Genomic DNA, 20,422 nt, shown 5'->3' on the forward strand with positions numbered 1-20,422 from the left:
TTAAGTTAAGACATTCCAATGCCTGTAAATCTATTGTATGTGGTGGGATCTTTTGTTTAGATTCAGTTAAGGGACATTTTGATTAGATCACTTTTGATTAGATCACTTCAGTTAAGGGCCTTTGATTAGATTGCAGAACACTTTGATTAAATTGAATTCAATTGCGGGGTCTTTGACTAGAGTTCTTCAGTGAGGCATGACCCAGGGTAGGTCTGGGCCATCTTGCTGGAGTCTTATATAAATGGGAGAAAGACAAAGAAAAAGCCACAAAGTAAGAGATCTGCCATTTTACCCTGCCATGTCAGAGAGGACTCCAGTATCAACTACAGCCTCAAAAAGACAGAGAAACCCCAAGAGGCTGAAAGAAAGGCCAGAGGCTGGTATCAGTGGCACAGTCCAGAGCTGAAGTATTGAGGCCTCACCAAGAGGCTAGGCCCATGGAGCAACTCAAAGATGAAAGAGACAGACTTGGAGGAGTGTAAAGAGATGAATGGGCTGCCATTATGCCCTGCAGCATTTTTGATTGCCCTCAGCCGCAATTTGGTGAGACAGCATCTTTGATGATTCCTTGATTTAGATATTTTCATAGCTTTGGAACTTTTAGCTTTTACCCTAATAAATTCCTATTATAAAACTCAACCTATTTCTTGTATCTTGCATTGGAAACCTTTAGCAAACTAAAACAGGGCTACTGAATTTAAATGGTCTGTCTTTTAAAATTTATTATATTTGGAGAAAAAGTTATCAATTTAAATGTATAGAAAAACACACGCACAGATTTTTAAAAAATATTTATTTATTTATTTAACTCCCCCCCCTTGCAGCTTGTTTTTTGCTGCCTATTCTCTGTCCAATCGCTGCGCATTCTTCCTGTGTCTGTTTGTCTCACTTTGTTGCGTCATCTTGCTGCGCCAGCTCTCGGCGGTGCACGGGCTGTCAGCTCTCCGCGGCGCGCGGGACAGGGACCCAGGACCTCTCATATCATAGACAGGAGCCCAGCTGATTGAGCCACAGCCGCTTCCCACATAAACAGATTTTTATTGTCAACTATTAAATTTTCTACTTCTTTTTACAACTGTTATGAAACAAAAATATATATTTAGTTCTTTTTGAATTTCCAACAAATGTCTCTTACAACTTTTCCTTTTCCAACAACAACAACAAAAAACCTCTGTTAATACAAGTTTTACATGTATTTTAGGTTTCAAAATGATTATTGCTTTATGTTAAACACAGAACTGGAAAAGCAATACAAATACAAATACAAATGCACCTTTATGTAAAAGATTTTGTCAGATATAACCATTTCTTGAATCTATTGTTGGCTATTGCCTTCTTTGTGTTTTTCTTAACATTTTCCTTCTTTTCAGCAGTGAAGTCAAGGGGGTTTTGCACCAATTGTGAAATGGACCTCATTGTGCTAAAACTATAGTAACAAGTGACCCTCAGATGGATACCTAGAAAGGACTGAAGTTCCAATATTGAAGGCTAGCTTGGATTTAAGAAGCAGAAGTGGAGGGCTCTTTGAGAGTGACCTGTTTGTTGACTCCCTGGCTCCTCAGACACTAGAAGAAAAGAATGGGTTTTAGGGATTACTGAGGACTCAGGTTTCTTTCACTGAGCATGGCTGTTCTCTGGTGTTTCCGGGCCAGCAAACCCCTAGAACTGCTCCATGTACCCAAGGATTAGTGATAGTCTAAAGATAGTGAATTTCTGGATAATGGCAAACATTTTCTTCAGATTTGCCTGAGTCTGGATACAATGAACAGATGTATTAAAGTTATACTGGCCTTGATTTTGAGTGAGCAAAGGATCTACTATAGCGCCTCTTTCTACTTAATATCCCTTTCAATGTAGATATTTCATTAATTCTGATAAAGGTAAGCAAGCAGGGAAAGACTTTTAATGTTGTAATATAGTGAAGCCATCTGGACTTGGATAAAAATAATAATTACAAATGAGAGCTAGAAAAACATTTTTAGTTCTTAAAATGTGTTATGGTTTTAGAAAAGTATAAGGAGTAATATGCCATGATTGGAAATGTTTTCAAGTATTTGGATGAAAGGCACCTTGGTAAATATACAGAATGAGTTCTTCAGTTTATAATAGTAGTTATTTGGCTCTATTAAATGGGGACTTCAATGCACATTAGATGCATTAAACATCCTAATAGGCCATGTGAGACAGCCTTTTAGATGACCAAATGGAGAAGAATCAACTCATAAAAGTTCACAGAACAAGTTACCAACATAATTCGAATTCTAGTCTGTGATTTATTCCCAGCCCAAATAACTACCTATGGTTATATGCTTATAAGATGTGCATTCATTAATTAATCAACAATGTGTCCTAAGCATTGCACGAGGTGCTAGGCTTCCAAAGATGAATAAAACCCAGTTTCTGCCTTCAAGAAGTTCACAGCCTTTCTATGCTCACCTAATTATCCTGTGGCTGACCACATGGTTATTCTGGAAGGGGCAGAAGCCTCGGGCTTTACCCTAGTTCCAGCATGGGACTCTGTCATGAATTATACCTGATAAATATGCCTTAGAACTAGATTTGCTTAACCTGACTTATGTATCACACACTGAAAACATAATCATCTGTGGGTATTTGAGTGGGCCATGACTTTTTTGATGTGAATATGTAGAAATTCCTTTTTTAAATATTTGAATTTTTCCAATATTAAATTATTACAGATCAACTCTTCTCTCACCTTTCTTTTAATTGAAATAATAAATGTTTCTCTGCTCATAAGCCAGCTGGTTCTAAGCCAGTTAGTTCTTGCCACCTGGTAGACTCCCCAGGTTGGCTTCCTCTCATAAATTCATTTCATATTTATTTCTGACTTTGAAGATCAAAGGTTTTTAGAAAATTCCTCTTTCCTCTTCTGTGAGATTGGTAACTCAGTCATTCTCCTGTTAACTTCCTTGTCTTCCAAACACAGATCTTACAATGTTAGATTAGAGGATATCTTAGAGATGGATACTTCTCATCTTTCATACATCCTCAGAACTTTGCTTTTTACTAGGGATCCATTATGTCTCTTCAGTTTCCATCAACACTAGGCATAAACTGCTTGGAAGAATGAGGAAAACAGCTACTAACAGTAATCCTGAGGCAGTAGTGCTTATTGCTCATCAACTTTTCTTATCATATAATGTCCAAAGGCCAATTAAAATGATTTTTTAAAAGATATTTTGGGTTATCTTTACCACTGTTCCCTATCTGCAAGGATAATTAAGAAATTATTATATGTTTGCACATGTCTCTGGAATGTGTTTTGGATTTATATTTTAATGTAGGTGTGTCATTTAATTTGGAGGGAATAATGAAGTTTTACTATGAAGCTTAGATTCATAAAGTACAAAAAAGCTGCCCATTTTCCATGTCCTGGACTTCTGCTTACCTCCTCCTTGCTCTCAACCGCATGTATGGGATGGCCAGCATCTTTACTTGGTGTAAAAAGGTATCAGTCTAAATGAGGTAACTTCCCCAGCTCTATGTTTGGTTTTGCTTTTGTACTTGATATTGGTTTCCCTTTTCTACTTTTTTTGGGAAGCTAATTAAAAATTTACTCTAAGTAGACGAAATTAAAATCCTTTCCTTCTATCTAGGCTGTAAGTAAACTACTGACAGAGAAGTTAAACAAGGAATATAGTAGCATGAGAATGTGCAAAGAAAAAATCTGTACTATTATTACCAATAGAAACAGTTAATATTTATGCATAATATTCTTTAGCTAATTAAAAATCAGTGCTATATTTGGATGTTCTTCGTGTTTGATAGTTTGAAAATTATGAAACTATATTTCTGTTCTTCAATATTGAATTTCTTCCAATGAAATTATCTGGACAATCAACAAACCTTTCTCGGTAAGGTGTCTGTTGAGACATAGCTCCTTTATTCCCTTTAGAAGATAAATCCATGGACAATTTTCTTTTGTTTTTACTAAGCAAATAAAATTCTTCCCCATTAACTTTGTTCCTTGGGGTATAGGAAGTATAGAAAGGAGAATAATCTTCACTGTTCACTCTTGGACCCTCAATATCATTCATTTTGAAGATGCAGGACCATTCCTGTAATCTGTGGTAATATGGTGTCCACACTCAGGTGAAGGGCCTCTGTGGGTTCATTTTGTTTGTTTGTTTGCTTTTAAGGAACTTCTCAGGAATGAAAGAAACTGGAGTGATTGCCTAAAGTAGCCCCACATCCTACCTTAAATTCTCTAAGCATTTTCTGTACTGGATGTATCCAGGTGTGTTCCCTCTATTTAAGAGGGAAAATAAGACAGACTTCTATATAGTATTAGATAACTTCATGTCTTTATTTATTTATTTTTTCTCCCCTTTCCCTCCACCCCGGTTGTCTGTTCTCTGTGTCTATTTGCTGCGTCTTCTTTGTCAGCTTCTATCCTTATCAGCCGCACGGGAATCTGTGTTTCTTTTTGCTGCGTCATCTTGTTGTGTCATTTCTCCGTGTGGGCAGTGCCATTCTTAGGCATGTTGCACTTTCTTTGGCACTGGGCAGCTCTGCTTACGGGGCGCACTCCTTGTGCGTGGGGTTCCCCTATGCGGGAACACCCCTGTGTGGCAGGGCACTCCTTGCACGCATCAACACTGCCGTGGGCCAGCTCCACACGGGTCAAGGAGGCCCAGGGTTTGAACCGCGGACCTCCCATGTGGTAGACGGATGCCCTAACCACTGAGCCAAGTCTGCTGCCAACTTCATGTCTTATAGTAAATACAAAATAATAAGCTGATTTTTTGACAGTTTTAAAAATTATCATTCATTCATTCTAAAGAAAATTATTGAATGCCTTCTATGTGTCTGTATATCCCATTTGAAGATCCCTAAGTCTTTCTATGATAGCTCAAAATCAGTAGTCTATAAAAATAACAATTATGGATTGAATTATGTCCCCCAAAAAGATATGTTGAAATTCTAATCCAGGTACCTCAGAATGTGACCTTATTTGGAAATAGGATTGTTATAGATGGAATTAGGCAAGTTAAAATGAGATCATACTGGAGTTGGGTAGATACTTGATCCAATATAACTGGTGTCCTTATAAGAAGAGTAACTTTGGACAGAGACAGAGAAAAAGAAGAGATGGAGGGGAGAATGCCATGTGATGAGTGAAGTGGGGAACATCATGGATTGCTGGCAAGTCACAGCCAGAAGTTAGGAAAGGCAAGGAAAAGGTATTTCCTATGGACTTGAGGGAAGCATGGCCATGCTCACACCTTGACTCTGGATTTCTGGCCTCCAGAAGTGTGAGACAATACATTTCTGTTGCTTTAAGCCACCTAGTTTATGGTACTTTGTTACTGCAGTCCTGGCAAACTAAGATATAGTCCTTATTTTTGTCTTATCTATTTAGGATCCAAAGCAGGAAGAGCAGGAATTTTCTGTAGCTCTCCAAGTCTTGCCTGCTAGACCCACAAGGCTGCATATCACCTGAGAAGGCCGAGGTAGAATCCAGAGCCTGGTGCAGAGGTGTCAGGTCCCCATCCAACCCTCAACACCTTTTCCTCTCTAACAGTGTAGAGGACTAATTTCCAAACTATGAGTTTGTCATGGTGAACATAAGCTTCATGGGAGCAGGAGTCTTGTCTGTTTTATTCACTGCTCTATTTCCACATCCTGGGCAGTGCTTGTCATCTCATAGGAGCTGCATAAATATCTGTTGACAAGTAACAAAGATGCACCCTCCCCCAACTCTGCTTAGAACCTTGAAGCAACCCCCCAGCCCCCTTTCACAACCCCCTCCTCCAGCTCAGAGTCAGCACCAGCTCCTCCTCCCTCTTCTCCTAACCTTTTCAGTTGTCCCAAGGTTTATAGAGGAATAAAAACTCTCTACTCTTTTCTACTGAGATTGGTAAACTGTGCCTCACAGTTTTCCTCAGTTGACCTCATTTCTTTGCCCTTTATTTTGATTAATTTATTTCTTTAAATTGATTTCTAATAGGATAGTTGAAACCCAATTAGAGCCATAGTCCTATCTCTTGAAAAGATCTTATTCTGAGCAGAGTTAGCAAAACTTATCTTCTTGGTCAAAGATTAAAATTAATTATGAGGAACTGTTCTATAACCACACTTCACTGTTATTTGTTTTCAGCACATCTATTAAAGGTCTAGAGAATTATCAAAGAGAGGTAGGCACTTCAAATTTACCTTTTGATCATACATATTGAGGAATTATAATGGCTTCCTTAGCACTATTAGATAAGGCTAAAATACTTGCCATCTGAATATCTAGTGCTTACTTGCAAAAGAACATCACTTCTTATGGAATGGACATCTTGGGAATGCAATAATATTTCTAAAATGGTAATGTAATAGTGTGAGCAGACTATTTCCAAGGAGGGATTAGTCTCACTTGAGAGCCTTACCAAGACCTGAGAGTCTTAGCTATTTCTTGGCTTCGGTCCTAGATTTCAGAATCTCACATACTTTCGAGCTTCTGGTCATCTGACAAATGACCACACATTGTTCTACATTATATCCAAATAGAGCAGAAAGAAAACTTTGTGAAGTCTGCCTTACTCACTTTATGTACAGAGAAAGAAAGAAATTTCCATAACTCATTACTCTTTAATCACTTCTATTTTTTAAAAATATTTTTTCCCTTATTCGTTTTTTTTTTTTTTGGCTTTGCCAATATTTTATTTTTTATTTTTTTGTCTTTATTCATTTTTAAAAAATATTACATTAAAAAAATATGAGGTCCCCATACACCCCCCAACCCCCTCACCCCACTGCTCCCCCCATAGCAACATTCTCCTCCCTCATCATGAGACATTCATTGCATTTGGTGAATACATCTCTGAGCATCGCTGCACCTCATGGTTATTTTTTTTTAATTATAGAAGCTAAATCATGCCATTTTAAATCTATTGGTTGTAGGGGCTTTAATGTTGTTTTTGCATATGAAAAGGTTCAGCACTATAGTTGTATTTTGGAAATTATTTTAATTACTGGGTATAATAATTTTTTCTTTATTACGTATATATACTTAATATCAATGTTATATAATGCTTCTGCAACATGTGACATTAATACTAAACATACATAAAATTTAATTCATTTCCAATTGACTTTTATTATAAAGTATTGCCTGTTAAGAAAAGTGGTAAAAATGAGATAAGTGGTTTGCTTTAACAGTCACAACCACTTTGATTGTGTTTTATCCTGAAAGACATCAGTTCTTGAAGAAATCAAATGTTATTACTTTCTAGTGATAGAAACTTAATTATGATTAATTACCATAATAAGATCTCATTTCTAAACAATCAATGAGCAATGGGAACTATCCCTTAGGTTTGTGTGTTACTTAAAAAATATAAAGAAAAAAAATCACCAACCAAAAATAAACAAATGAACCACATAACCAACCAACCCACCCACTGTCAGCCAAAGATTTTAACATTCAGTTGACAATTTTATTCAGACAGACTTCACTTCATAAACACAGACCCAGGAATGATATTCTCTTATATAGATTCCAAGGACCTAACACCCAATCAGTTGTAGTATGGAAAATAAGTTCTAAAAATGTGAGGTAAAAGAGAAAAAAATCAAATATCAAAATCTTCAGATTTTACATAATTTACTAACTATGAAACCTTAAGGATGCTACCCACGAATTATTCCAGTCTTACCAGAAAAATCTTACATCCTGGTCATATCTGAATATCCTTATTATTTACTAGAATATAGAATAGTAATACAAGTTATTTGATGACTTGTTATATTACCACCTAATATTGCCTGGCACATACTTTTAAAAGTGTGGGAAACCCACCCATGAATAACTATATTAAGGTGTTTTTAGTGGCTACCTTTTATAGCACACAACATTTAAAAGTTAATGACCTTTCAGTCTGGCAGTTCCTCAGAAAGCTAATTATAGAATTACCATCTGATCTGGCAATCCCACTCCTAAGTATATAGCCGAAAGAACTGAAAGTAGGAACTCGAACAAATATTTGAACACTGGTGCTCATTACAGCATTATTCACGATTGCCCAAAAATGGAAGCAACCCAAGTATCCATCAACCAATGAATGGGTAAATAAAATATTGTATATATTTACAATATTAATAGACTATTATTCAGCAGTAAAAAGGAATGAAGTTCTGATACATTCAAAACATGGATGAAACTTTAAGACATCATGTAAAGTGAAATAAGCCAGACCCAAAAGGTTAAATATTGTATGATCTCTTTGATATGAATGAAAGACTTAGAATAAACTAACTCATAGAGTTAGAATGTAGAATATAGGTTACCAAGGGCTGGGTTGGGGGTAGGGAATGGGGATTTAATGTGTTATTTGTACAGAATTTCTGTTTGGGTTGACTGTAAAGTTTTGGAAATGGATGGTGATGATGCTAGCACAACATTGTGAGTATAATTAACAGTACTGAATTATATATGTGAATGTGGTTAAAAGGGGAAATTTTAGGTCATATATATGTTACTAGAATAAAAACTAAAAGATAAAACATAGGACTGTACAAAACAGTGAAGCCTATTATAAATAATGAATTATCTAGTTAATAGTACAATTATAAAAATATTCTTCCGTGAATTTTTAAGAAGATGTATTAATTTATTATTATTGTTTTATTTATGCCCTCCCCCCCCCCCCAAGTGGTACTCTCATATGTCTGCTCATTGTTTGCTCACCTTCTCTAGGAGGGACTGGAACCGAACCTGGGACCTCCACATGGGAGGTGAGTGTCCAATGGCCTGAGCCACATCTGTTCCTTGTGGGCTGCAGTGTCTGCTGGACTGTGGCATTTGCTTGTTTAGACATCTGCTCATTGTGGTGGGAGTGGTGTCTAGCTCATTGTGGCGTCTAGCTCAGTGTGGTGTCTAGCTCATTGTGGTGGGTTCATTGTCTAGTTTGGTGTGGTAGGTGTGGCATCTGCTCATCTTCTTTTAGAGGGCACCAGAACCCAAACCTGGGACGTCCCATGTCGTAGACAGGTGCCCAACTGGTTGAGCCACATCTGCGTCCCTCTTTCATGAGTTTTAACAAATTACCACATTAATGTAAGGTAGTAATAATAGGGTGGTATATGTATTTTATGCATGTTTTTTCTGTAAACCTATATACTTTTTTAAACGAAAAAAGATAATGACCTTTAGTTTTAATATTAGCTATTTTTAAAAGGTAGATATGAGAGGAGAGTTAGTTTGACAGCCATATTTATTCTTATATTTGTCTTGTCTTTAAAATATAAATATATTTGGAGGCACAATTATAGTGGGGAAATGGACAAATATTTTTTATTCTTCTACCCCAATTATAATCATAAGTACTCATTTAAAAGAAATTACTAGAAACAGGTGCTTTCTCTTGAAGGAATTTTAATCTAAGACTTCTTGCTATGACATGGGCAAATTTTAATATTTTTGATGTTTGATGCCCTTTACCTAAAACAGTATGTCTGAAAACTATGCAATACTACTTTCACTAATAACATTCTAGAGAATCTCCTCACATAGTAAAACGCTTTTAAGTCATAGCTACTACTTGGACTACATATTTCCTAAAACCCTGTATTTCTTCATTTACCCCAAAAACAGAATCTTGAGACCAAGGTTTTGTTTTCATAAATAAGTAGTTTAACTAAACCAAATTTTCAAAAGATTGAAGTCCGCTTTTTTGAGAGTTTATGTTGATATTAGAAAACTGAAGTTTTCACTTTTTGAACCATGATTTTGTTCTTGTGGACACTGATTAGCAGAGCAATCATAAACTCAAGATAGTCTCATGCTCACAATAAAAGGAACAAGTTTTCAAAACAAATCTATATCAATTTATTTCTATTTGTTGGAATAAATTTTATTCCCTTTCTGAAGGCAAAAAAATATTCTTATATACTTCATCAGAAATACTGACAAAATCACAGGTACTGATGAAAATTCAGAAGCACTTATACATGGCATTTTAATTCAGCAACACTTCCTTAATTCTACATTCAAGTCTAGGAGGGGTAAGTAAAAAAACACCAATTCTATGTCTAGTTATAGCCACACAGTAAATGAACACAGAAAGCAGACAATGGCGGGGGTGGGGTGGGAGGATAAATAAACAATCTTTAAAAAACAAAAAACAAGGAATATCAACAGAACAGAGTTTTAAGAAGGCCTCCAGGTGATTCTGATGCCACACTAAAGACTGAATGGCAAGAGTCATTTCTGCTCCACTTTTATTCCTTGCTAATGGAACCCCTTTTTGGGTATTAGTTGGGATCTCCAGGTTTTAAGGGGAAATCCCCTAGAGGACGCCTGCGAAATATTTTCCTTCCTGATAAGAGACAGCAGATTAAGGGAAACCCTCTGTCCTGTACCTCTACTTACTCCTGCCTTTGAATGTGACTATAGAAGGGCATGATGCTTGGGGCTCCTGCAGCAGTCTTGGAACCCTGAAAATTCCAAGAAAATGTCAGATCCTCAAAACCTGGTATCATAGATTCATATGGCCAACACACCTGCAAGTGCCTTCCTCTAAAATGGGGGAAATAAGCCTTATTTAAGCCACTTTGAATGAGTATTCTGTTATTTGAAGATGAAATAATTGCTAACAAGTGTAAACAGGCAGCTATAACCTATAGCACATTATCCGAGATTATACATGGATTGATTTTTCAACGGTGCCATTTGCTCTTTCATTCATCAGTCAGTCAGCAAACATTTTGTAAGCAACCACTCTGACAGGCACTGTGCTAGGCACCAGCGATACAATGTTAAGCAAGGTTGACACATCCTCCTGCAGAATGGTCCCAGTTATTCAGTTCAGTGGCTAATTTATACCCCCCCATCCCATGATCACCCCTGCTTTTAGGGTAGGTGGTCTGCATACATTTACCACCCTACTTGTGAAATGAGCCAGGGGTTTGGCCAGTCAGTACCACTATCTCCTTCACAGATCAGAAGGAAGATTGGCTCACTATGTTTCAAATTGATGACCCTTAAATTAGGATTTTAATGTGTAAACATGAAGACTTAAAAGAGGAATGTTGAAGTGAATGAAATTATTAAAAATAGAGATCTAGTGAGCATGAACTTAATAACTTATGGGCCCTCAAAACAGGGTTTTTTTTTCCCCCAGAAAGTTTGAAAAAATCAAATTTTAAGACAAAAAATACTGAATATAAACAAATGGAAAACTTTCTCAGATAAGGGGTGATAATGGGTTTAGATCATTAAAAAAGCATAACACAGATTCAGGAAATGTAGAGGTCCGTGAATAGGTAGCTCTCTAATAGGTTTCCATGGTGTTTATACGTAAATTCTGATGATGAAGTAATTAACATATGAAAACTCACTGTGTTCCAGGTTCTATATTTGCAGCATCTCATTTAAGTCCTACATTAACTATGCAAGAAACATTATCTCCGTTTTACAGAAAAGGAAACTGAAGTTCAGAGACTCAGGTAACCTCATCACATGGCTAACAAGGAGTATAGTATGGATCAAACTCATGTTTGTCTGATGTCGAATACACAACCCTATCCTATGACATGCCACCTCCTAAAAGACAGAGAGGTAAGCAGCTGTGATTGTTTACAAATTATCTTTTTGTCCCAAAGTCAGAGTCTGTATCTTGGGTTGATGTACTTGCAGTTAACTCAAGTCAGATTTATAGTCTTGTTCTTGGAAAGATTTAAAAAACAAAAACAAAAAGTGTCTAATTTCTTAACAGTACAGGCAGCAAATAAAACTTAATTTCAAATAGTCCAGAATGATCTCCTTCCCTCTTATAATTTGAAAACAAATGGGTTCCAGTAGAGAAGTTTCCTTTACCTTGCAGGGGTGATAGAGTTGTGCAGGAACAATTTGAAAAATATTTACACCCACAGCCAACCTGAAGACATAAAGGAAATTTATCAGAGAGAGATTATGACCACTAGTCCTTCTAAACTTACCCCCAAAACAGTTGTTCACTCCCTTGTTGGTTGAGCTGACAGTTTATATTTTTTGTTGGACTTTTAGGTTTACTTGTATATCTGAACTGTCTTTCAACAGACACGTTTGGCAGAAAACTAGAAGCTTTAGGGTGGTGGTTTGGAACTATGTACTCCAGAAAAACATGTTCTTAAGCTTATTCCATTCTTTTGGGTGTGAACCTTTGTAATATAGGACCTTCTGATGTGGTTACTTCAGATAAGATGTGGCCCAGGATGTGTATTAACCCTATTACTGAAGGTCTTACAGGGAAGGTCAGGGATAGATAAAAAGCCATAGAGGGAGCTGCTGGAAACCGAAAGTCAATGGAACCCCAAAGTGAAGGCTGAGGCCAGTAGAGGATGCCATGTGCAATTGTCATGTGACAGAGGAACCAAAGACAAAGATTGCCAGCAGACTTCCAGTCTTCAGGAAGAAAGCACTGCCTTGATGATATCTGATTTGGACTCCTCCTAGCCTCAAAACTGTGAGCCAATAAATTCCCATTATTTAAAGCTAATCCATTATATGTATTTGCTTTAGCAGTGTGGAAACTAAATATTATTTTGATTTTATTTCTATATGAAGAGCTAGTTAATTTGACCAGAAGGCACAGTTAGGACATTTTTAGAACATTTGTACTATGGTGCCTTTATTTTTTTAATATAGTGTTTCTCTCCATACTTTAAAAAAAAAAATGTATGTAGGTATTTACTTCCCCTCCCCCTCCCCTTGTCCTGTTTTTGCTGTCTGTGTCCATTCGCTGTGTGATCTTCCATAAATTTTTCTCTTTTTGTCTTCTCTTCTCATTTTTTCTTCTTTAGGATTCACCAGGATTGGATCCTGGGGACCTCTGATGTGGAGAGAGGCTCCTGTCACTTGCACCACCTCAGTTCCTGGTTTCTGCTGCACTTCATCTTGACTCTCCTCTTCGTCTCTCTTTTGTTGCATCATCATCTTGCTGTATGCCTCACTGGCTCGCTGCATGGGTACTCGGCTCCCTGGCTCTTGGCTCACTGCGCAGGCACTCATGCAGGCACTTGTCTCACCGCATAGGCACTGGTTTGCCGCACAGCCACGCTTTCTCTTTCTTTTTCACCAGGAGGCCCCAAGGATTGAACCCAGGTCCTCCCATATGGTAGGCGGAAGCCCTATCCCTTGAGCCACATCTGCTTCCCCTATGGTGCCTTTAAATACTTTTATGGTTTGCAAAGCAGTTTAGGATAAATGGCACTGATGAGGCAGTCTCTGAAATGTGTGACCAAGAAACATCATAAAGAATTGTCATATCCTTGTACTTTAAAAAATGTAATCAGTTTAGAAAGAGAAAATGTGCCAGATTTTCCACGGGGTCATATAGCACACAGAGAGACAGAGTGATACCTCCTTAATGTGATTTCAGAAATTTTAGTGAGGGTTTATTTCCTAAATAATTAATAATCAGTTCAGTAAAAGCTTATAAAACATGGATTTAATTTGCTTTGATTACAGCCTTGTTTGAGCTAGTCAACTGCTTGTAAAATGAGACATTTTTTTAATAGTACAAAAGAGACTTCTGTTTGAATCTTCCTAAAACTATTTTACCCTTACTGTTAAACTTTAGCTTAAATGGTCCATCTATGAAGGACTGATACGTAATCAATCATGATTCTACATCAGTCCACATCTACCTTAAAGGGCAGCAGATTGCACCTGAAAAGGAAAAACAAATTAGGCATGTCTACCAGTAATTGGTATTTAAGAAGAAACAAATAAACTGATTTAATGAAAACCTACATCCTCATAAATTGATAATTGTAGTCCCAGTGTTTTTCATTCACAGTTTAAATTAGTCAAAACATTAATGTTTTCTAATGTGACTTCCTCATACTGCATTATTGTTTTTTTTCAAAGGATGGATCCATCTTAATGCTGAGGAGAACACAAAGTAAATTATATTAAAAGCACATACCTCATGACCACAAGAAATGGGATCCTGAGCTTGCCACAGCACATTAATTGGCCATTTCTGTCTATTAGAAGGAAAGAGTGGAGATAGAAAGGGTCAGTATTGATGGAAGATCAGGTAAACCTAAGAAAAAAATCCTTGAAGAAGCTGAAGTCAGCTTGAACTAGATTTCCCCAATTAAATGAAACCTAAAAGTTAAAGAACACATTCATTGAGATTGATAATCACGAAAATATTTTTGCCCATCAATTCTAGAAGCATTTTTTCTATATTTTTGACAAGTCTATAGGTGCATAATGAAAATCAATCTCCCTACGCAAATGCAGTGGTCATTGAGAAACAAAACTTTGAATATCCACTGTTATATTTCAGATAACAGATGGACTAAAACAATTTAAGTGCAGAAGTACCAAAGCAGTTACCAAGCTAAGATCACTTTTCCTGGTAATATTTGGATCCAGAGAATAGATAAAGTACTTTGGAAATAAACAGGGATCAAAAGTTGCCTTAATGAATACCTCAGAATTTTCCAAAGGTGTAGTAATGGTATAAATCAAAGTGCAAGATCAAGTATAGAAAACTATCACCCATTTTCCTCTTAAATGAAATAATATTCTTATATACAGTAGAAAGATATTTGGTGTTTCTTCTTTCAAAAGTATTATTGCAACTCAGATTTTTTAAAGTTTAATTTAATTAGTATTTCTGGATCAGTGTCCTTGAAGAGAATTTGCAGTTTTCCCTGTTCTAAGGTTGAAGTGGCATAAACTGATACAAGAAAGTCTTCTTGTGGTTGAAAGAATTAAATCACAGAAAATTTTAATTAATCATTTTGTTTCTGGATATGTGATACATGCTTGTTTATGAAAGTTTGGAAAATACAGAAAAGCATTAAAAGGGAAAACATGATTAGAGCTAATTATTATTATTGAATCAAAGACAGTTTTGATGAATTTTGTGTCTTTTTACAAATGAGGAAACAGACCTTAGATAGAAGTAAAGTAGCCCAAGGACACAATTTTACAAAATAAAATAAAGCCCTACTTCCCATATATTTTAATACTGATTACAAAATTTCAGTAGTAAACAGTCTAAAAAGATCTTTAAAACCACAGAAATAGTTTATTTAACTTAGTTTCCCCTTTTCATATCTAAAAATAAAAAACTGAACTTTTCACCAACCTATTTAATGTTATTTTATCCATCTATAGCCATATAGTGCTCTGAAAAGGGGACCAGACTATCACTGGGGCAAGCAGGCACCACATGGAAGTTCTCCAAGGTTCCTGGTATTAGCCAGCTATTCTTTCACCAGAGAGCCAGTAGTGCTCCCACCCTCCCTTCCTCAAGATTTATACTGGGATCAACCATCAGCATTAAGATAGTTTCAAGACTAGAGGTATCGGAATCTGTGTCATCTTCAAGGAAGCTAACAAGGAGAAATGGCCATATTTGTGCTTATTGGCATCAACTGTGTTGTTAATGGGCTCATTAAGTTGATGAGAGGCAGAGTAACAAAGAAGAAAGAGCAAGGACTTTGCAGTTACAGAAGCCTAGGCTTGAATCCTAGTTTTATCCCTCTCTAGCTTAGTGACCTTGGGTGAGTTATTTAACCTCTTCTAGTCTTAGTTTTTTTGTGTGTCCAATGGGGAATAATAGCATTAATTCATAGAGGTGTTATGGAGATGAAATGACAAAATACCTGATAAGCACATTGCACAATATTTACCAATTGCGTAGTGCTCAAATATATGGTATCTGTTGTTAGATTTGTGGCTCAATGTAGATGATGCTGCAGTGAAACATTTCTGACAGCGAGATATCCTTGGGAAAGATCCTCTTATTGCATTTTTAACTTTTCTTGAAGGTCAAAATAGCTCATTCTAGTCAATAATTTCTAATTGTGTCTGCACGGTAGGTAGGATTTGCCCAGGACACATGGTAAGTGTCTTCGTCATAGTACTAGCATCTTCCTTATTACACTATTTACTCGTTGGTGTGAGCACAAACTCAGACCCAAGACTAGAAGTTTCATCTAATCAGGATTCTATGGTTGTAAAAGACCATTATCTTTTATAACAAATACCAACCAAACAAAACAGTAGAACAGCAACTTCATGGACATAATGATCGTATCCCTAATGGGTTAGAGTCAGGAGGGAGATGGAAAAACAGGTGCTCTTACACTGGACACGTGGACTGTGTCCTAAACAAAACATCAGGGCACTCTGAAATTTTTGCTGACAGCCCAGAATGCAAATATGTGTGTGATGAGTTTAGTAGGAATCAGCTTCAAGATGCTGCTTAGAAAGTTTGCAGTGTGGAGACTGAGGTTATGAGAATGCATAACAGGAATGCTTTGCTTAAATGAGTTAGGCCCTATGTGTTCTCTCCTGTGAGAGGCTTACAAGCAAATTTTGCCATTGAAATGGGTGCCAAGATGATCATGAAAATGACTGAATGCCTGAGAAATAGAACTATGAGAAAAGGCTAAATCACCCATCTCTGTAGACTCTGAGGAAGGCAAGTCCAAGCAAAGTCTTGAAAATGTGAAGGAGACACTGATGTGGTAATGCTAAGTCTGTCTTCTGTGTTACTGGACACAGGATCAAAGAACTTTACATTGTAACATGGAGAGTTGGGTTAGACAGCAAAAGAAACCACCTATGGCAAAAGTTGAAAGACTGAAACATTTATTAAGTGGAATTTGTATGTTTTCTGATTGTACATGGAGAAAACTGTAAACCATCAACTTATTTCTATGCTTTAGTTTCCAGTCAGTGTGATGGAAAAAACGACCTTTTTTTTCTTTCCACATTGGCTTTCTTTTTGGTTAAGATGTCCACTGGGCCTACATTTATCCCATTCAACACTATTACTGGAAAAAATGACATATTTTCCTTCTAAGAATACACTTCTCTTTTTTAAAAAAAAATTAGGTAAAATTCATATAAAATTCACCATTTTAACCATTTTAAAGTATATAATTCAATTGCTTTAATGCATCCCAATTTTGCACAGCTAACATCATTCTCTAGTTCCAGAACATTCAAAATCCCAGAAAGAAATCCCATAACCGTTAAGCTGTCACTACCCATTCTTCTTTCTCCCTAGTCCCTAGAAACCAGTAATCTGCTTTCTGTCTCTATGGGTTTGCTTTGGGAATATATTTCTTTTGGAATCTTCTGAATTCTGCACTTAATGTTCCAACTAGAAGCAGTAGACTACTGAATGTACATGTGTATATGTATGTGTGAAGAGAGGGAGAGCGACATGAGAGTCAGCATTCATGAGAAACTTTGCAAGGCTGAAGGTATTTGAAATATTCAAACAAATGAAGACCTGGGAGGATACTTAACTGTGTGTAAATTAAATTAGGTGTCTGAACTTAACTTTTTCAAGGGTCTAGTCAGTTACAGGTTATGGAAATGCCCAACAGTTCTTGAAATATGCCTGTAAAACTGAGAAATATTTTGTTAAATGGAAATGTGGCTTTATAGTTCCTAAATTATGCTAAAAAGTTTCACACCAACAGAATTTCTGTTCTGGAGCTGAGCTCTTCCTGTAATAGCTGAGTTCTTCCTATAATAGCTGAAGATAACCCTATTGCTTGCTTTTCTTTAGCACAGCATAGAGGTGACCATTCTTTTTTTTTTTTAAAGATTTATTTTTTATTTCTCTCCCCCTCCCCCAACCCCGGTTGTCTGTTCTCTGTGTCTATTTGCTGCATCTTGTTTCTTTGTCCGCCTCTGTTGTTGTCAGCGGCAGGGGAATCTGTGTTTCTTTTTGTTGTGTCATCTTGTGTGTTAGCTCTCCATGTGTACAATGCCATTCTTGGGCAGGCTGCACTTTCTTTCGCACTGGGCGGCTCTCCTTATGGGGTGCGCTTCTTATGCGTGGGGCTCCCTTACATGGGGGACACCCCTCTGTGGCAGGGCACTCCTTGCGCGCATCAGCACTGCGCATGGGCCAGCTCCACACGGGTCAAGGAGGCCCGGGGTTTGAACCGCAGACCTCCCATGTGGTAGACGGATGCCCTAACCACTGGGACAAGTCCGTTTCCCAAGGAGGCCATTCTTTACTCTGTGTTTGTCCTGGTATAGCAGAGGAAATTTAGGATGCTTGGCTGGTAAGTGAAAAAGCAATTTAAAAATAAATAACAAAACCCTTTTGTTTCCCAACCATAAATACTGTTATCAATTTTTAATTAGAATATATATTTCACTCTCATTGAAATTTTTAAAAAGTTGGTTAGCTTATTCATTAACTTTTTTTCCCCATAAACTTCTTAAAATTTGAAAATGAACAGAAAATAGTCATTAGGGCTTCTGTTTTTTGGTAAACTGATTTGAAACTTGCATGAACTTATTAGTTATGATTACATTGTCAGGGAAGTTGTATTTTCTGAGTTCTGGAAAAAAATACATGACTTTTAAAAGAAGAGTTATTTTTCCACCAGTGAAATGTTCCCTCTGAAAGAGGAATAGTCAGTCAGGTGTTGTGATATAAGCAGTACTTTATAATAGAAAGTCAAGGCCAGGAGATATCTGTAGTTTTGCATTTTGCATGTACTTTGAGGATATTTATTCTAGGTTCCTTTTCAATTCCTTTCTATTTCATGAGCCCCACCTAATGTATCTTTACTATTACCATTAATTAAGTTTTAGGTTTCCCTTCTCAAACAACTCACTGTTTTTGACCTTATGGATCTTGCTTGTTTTCTTTCCAAAAGATCTTCCCACTAGCTTCACTGTAGTCTCCCATCTGTTCTTTTCACCTTTTTTTTTTTTCTTCCAGTTTTGGTTCCTGGGTACTCCATGGTGACAATAGAGAACAGAGACTTCGTATCACATTTTGAGGCATGCATTGACTTTACTACTACTCCCCAAAACACTTCTGTGGTAGTGTCAATCGGAAATAAAAAATTTTAACCAACTGAACCTCCTCTTAGCCCCTTGGAAGTTGGAATCAGCACAACATTCCTTTTTAATAATAATTGATGTAAAGCATTTTGAGGTCCTAGTGGCTGAGAGACACTTGCTGGGGAAATGTGTGCAAAGCATCATTATCCTTTGTGCCTTGCTTGCAAACCCGCAAAAATTCATATCTAATAAGAGATCGCCATAAATGTGGAAAGGTTTAATTCGCCAGTTCCCTTCTTCAGCGGGTTCCTTAAGTGTACTTTAGTTTACTTCTCATGGATACAAGACCCTATTCTCCACCTTCAGAAGACAAACCAAAACCTCCCAGTGAGTTAAGACAAAGGACTTGGGAGTGTTATGTCGAAGGGGGAAAAAGAGGGCCTGAAAAGGAAAAAGCTGTTGACAGCAGCAGATAAACGGTAAATCCCCTATCTCTACCCTCCAGACCACATCCCAACCGATTCCAGCTGCACCCCGCCCGTAAACCTGTGGGGCTCCTGATGTAGAGGACAGATATAGAGCATATATTCAGGCGTGTTTCCTTTATGACTGGGTGTCAGTCCAGCTTGGAGCTCAAGGTGTGGAATCTGGTGGGAATTCCAATGTGTAGGATCCACTCCCGGGGTTTGGGAGAGATTGAGAAGGGTAAGGTAACCGGCTGGCAATAGGGGCTGGTAAACTGAAGGTTTCGGCACACAGGGGGAAAAGAAGCAAAGGCACGGCAGGCTTAAATACGGTGTTCTTTAGTCTCACTCACCTGCCCCTCCAGGAGGTCACCGAATGGCTTTACGTGGAGAGAGACAGCTCCAGGGACACAACTGGGATAACCGGTATTCCTGGTAACTGCTTGTCAAATACTGGGGCAGTTGGTGGAGGGGTGGGGAGGGGACGTGCAGGGTGGGCGAAGGCTGAGCGAGTGTGCAAGAGGAGCTTGGGCTGCTTGGTTCTGGCTGCATCTCCAGGAAGGATTTGGAGACTGCAATTCTGTTCTGGGGGGTGGGTCACTAACTCTCTGCGGGACTTCACCTTTCCAAGCCTTCGTTTACTCCTCTGAAAAGGGCTGGACTCTGATCCCTGCGCCCCCTTCCTGTCCTTTGATTCTGTTTCTTTGAGGGAAGCCCCGCTATGTACGCCTGGGAAGGAAAGACATTCTCTGCTGTAGGCGGGCCGGAACTGGAAGCCTAGGAAAGCAGTCTCTGTGAAATGAATTATATTTATTTAAATACACATATTAAAATTATTTTCATTTAAAATAAAATCGGGCCTCTAAGCCCGGGCTGGAGCCTTCGCACAGTGACCATCCGGCGGTCATCTTCTTCCCCCGAATTGCCAGGTAGCAGGTGCCAAACGCCCCCCTCCAGCACGGGCGGCTTGGCCTTGCGCAAACCCTCTCCACGTCGTTCCCGGAGGGCCCGTGTACCTTTTCCCCCTTCCCAGCACCTCCAACTCCCCGACCCCTTCTCGCGGCTCCCCGCAAGCCAGGAAAACCCGCGAATGGAGACGGTCGAGTGCAAGGCCTCACTGCTCGTGCAAGTTGTTTGTGGTTACCCGCACGCTTGCGCCCCGGGCGGCGACTCCTCCAGGGAA

The 20,422-nt window shown here is 38.0% G+C and overlaps 2 long non-coding RNA genes across 5 annotated transcripts; one reads left to right on the top strand and one right to left on the bottom strand.

Annotated features, from left to right (window-relative positions):
* Positions 1-813: 813 nt before the first annotated feature.
* LOC139439304 (uncharacterized) lies at positions 814-20,405 on the bottom strand. 4 transcript variants are annotated; one of them, XR_011649239.1, is made up of 5 exons: positions 19,593-20,405; positions 18,614-18,719; positions 13,917-13,977; positions 11,825-11,885; positions 814-1,075 (listed from the first exon to the last, which is right to left on the bottom strand). It is a non-coding gene; the product is annotated as an uncharacterized lncRNA (long non-coding RNA). The 4 variants fall into 4 exon arrangements; XR_011649237.1 differs by having other exon boundaries at positions 18,604-18,719; XR_011649240.1 differs by having other exon boundaries at positions 18,614-18,726.
* On the top strand, positions 7,971-13,739 carry LOC131279175 (uncharacterized). The gene is made up of 3 exons (XR_009186531.1): positions 7,971-8,073; positions 8,705-8,742; positions 11,427-13,739. It is a non-coding gene; the product is annotated as an uncharacterized lncRNA (long non-coding RNA).
* Positions 20,406-20,422: the final 17 nt, after the last annotated feature.

Source organism: Dasypus novemcinctus, chromosome 7, assembly GCF_030445035.2.
Source record: "Dasypus novemcinctus isolate mDasNov1 chromosome 7, mDasNov1.1.hap2, whole genome shotgun sequence".
NCBI lineage: Eukaryota > Metazoa > Chordata > Mammalia > Cingulata > Dasypodidae > Dasypus > Dasypus novemcinctus.